This window comes from Mandrillus leucophaeus, unplaced genomic scaffold (assembly GCF_000951045.1).
Source record: "Mandrillus leucophaeus isolate KB7577 unplaced genomic scaffold, Mleu.le_1.0 Scaffold838, whole genome shotgun sequence".
Taxonomy (NCBI): domain Eukaryota; kingdom Metazoa; phylum Chordata; class Mammalia; order Primates; family Cercopithecidae; genus Mandrillus; species Mandrillus leucophaeus.
In genome coordinates this window covers 210,996-213,187 of record NW_012109119.1, presented here as the reverse complement: position 1 = coordinate 213,187, position 2,192 = coordinate 210,996, and the positions used below count along the sequence as shown (strand labels likewise).

General features: G+C 32.4%; 1 protein-coding gene across 1 annotated transcript in view; it reads left to right on the top strand.

The window, feature by feature from the left end:
• MNAT1 (MNAT CDK-activating kinase assembly factor 1) overlaps positions 1-2,192 on the top strand; it is a 184,041-nt gene that overhangs the window by 40,219 nt on the left and 141,630 nt on the right. The window lies entirely within an intron of this gene.

The following is a 2,192-nucleotide window of genomic DNA, read 5'->3' as shown; positions in this document are numbered from 1 at the left end:
TTTTTTAACAGAAGTGTATTTGTTCCTTACCATGTGCTGTTACGTTGGTGGTACGTGAATCAATAGACATCTTCCTGAAATGTCAATTTTACCTAAAGAATATGAAAAAGATTGAGTAATCGAATAACTAGTAACTATTTGAGGACATTTTTCAATGAAATAAGGCTGTTTGAATTATGGAGTCAAATAGAACTTTCATGAATTTTTAAGCTAAAATGTGATACAATTTGAAGACATGTTGAGCTTATGGGGGACCATTTGAGGCCATTTTACCAATTTTCCAGGAAGTTCATTCTTTATCATTTAAGAATACTGTGGTAGAAAAGGGTGAGAAGACCATCTTATGTGAACTGTTTTTATTTTTTGTCAAAATGTTGTATTTATTGTTCCATATATACATTGTGAGTATTGATAGCTTTTTTTTTTTTTTTTTGTGATCTCTGCCTGGAATGTCATCTTTCTTTTGTATTTCAAAGTCAGCACATTTTTGATGGCCCAGCTCAATTCAACCTATTTCTTGAATCCTTTAACAGTTGTAATCCTTGTTACTGGCTCCTTTGAAATCTGGTCCTTACTGGGTATTCCTTGTATTAAGTAATATTTCTAATGGCTAATGTTTATTGAGAGTGTACTATGTGTCTGGTATATTTCTAAACATTTTACCTGTATTAACTAATGTAAATGTCATCAGCTCTGAAAGCTAGGTTTTTACCCCATGTAGGTATTCTTTTTGTTTCTCACAAGGAAACAGAGGCACAGAGAGAGTCAATAATTTAAATGAGGAAAAGCAGGCAAACTGGATTCAGAGTCTGTGCCCTTAGCCACTATGCTCTGCTCCCTCTCAGTTGCTTAATAAGTAATTGCTCAGGAATGAATTTACCAGTTATATTAACACTTAGCAGACATAATTTTGTTCTGTTGTTTTATGGATGTGTTCTTTCCTAACTAGATAATACATCCCTGAAGGCAGGGATAAAATCTTATACTTCTTTATAGTATGGCTTTATATTTCATACTTCATTAGATGGATTTACTACTTACAACAAATCCGTAGTAGATGTTTGTAGGTGATGATAATGACTTTGGTATGACCCTTAGATTTGCCATAGAGTAACATAAACCTAATCATTCATTGTCAAATGGATCTAAGCATTCTAATAAGACCTGTTGATTTGAATACTCCAGAACCGCAGATAAATAACACAGATCTCCTGGTTCTGAAGCTGTGGGGTTTGCCTAGACCTGTAACATTCTATTCAGTTGGTAGAGAGATTCCTAGAGATTAGGTGACAGATTTCTGGCCTGTACTTAAACTATGACCTGGACAGGTCATTTTGTCTTGCTACCTGTAAAAAGGAGAAAATCATATTTAGTGCAGCTTTTATTTTTAAATCATGGTCTTTATGTAGAATTTTAAGCTTTTTAGAAGCAAAGATATGTGCCTTCAAAGTAGCATAGTCTCTTACTTTGTTATAATAACACATACCATTATGTTGGTACGAATTCGAAAGAATGTATTATTACCAGCAAAGCTGTGATTATTTTTGGTATGAGAAATTTTCTTTAGATTAAGAAACAAAGTTTGTAGCAAAATGTCTATGTACGTGGTTTTAAATGTATGTTTTTAAAAGCATTGTATCAATGCTTTTTTTTCCTCTTTTAATAACTTTGGTGTATATATATTTTTTTCTTCAGTGCTTTTAGAATGTTGAAAAATTTCACTGGGCAAAATTACTGTATTATATGTTTTGAAGAAGTCCCAAGGGACCTTGTCATTAAACTTTGTATTACCAACACCATCTGTCACAGAGCCTTCTATATAATATTCCTATAATATAACATGTTATAATATTCTTGATGGAATTAAAGTATCGAGGAAAAATCTATGCCATATATAAAGTTTGTAATTATAAATGACATGAAAAAGTTAAACTGATAAACGTCAGTTATGTTGAAACATATGATTTCTATTTGGGAAAAAAAAATTAACAATTTGTGTGATTTGTTGAGCCTCTTTAAACAATGCTTTATGGTAGAATTTTTCTATACATTTAAGTATATTTTAAAGTAAAATATAAAGTCTTAATGACTTTAAAAATGAGAATATAGCCAGGCGCAGTGGCTTACGCCTATGATCCCAGCACTTTGGGAGGCTGAGGCTGGCAGATCACGAGGTCAGGAGATCGAGACCA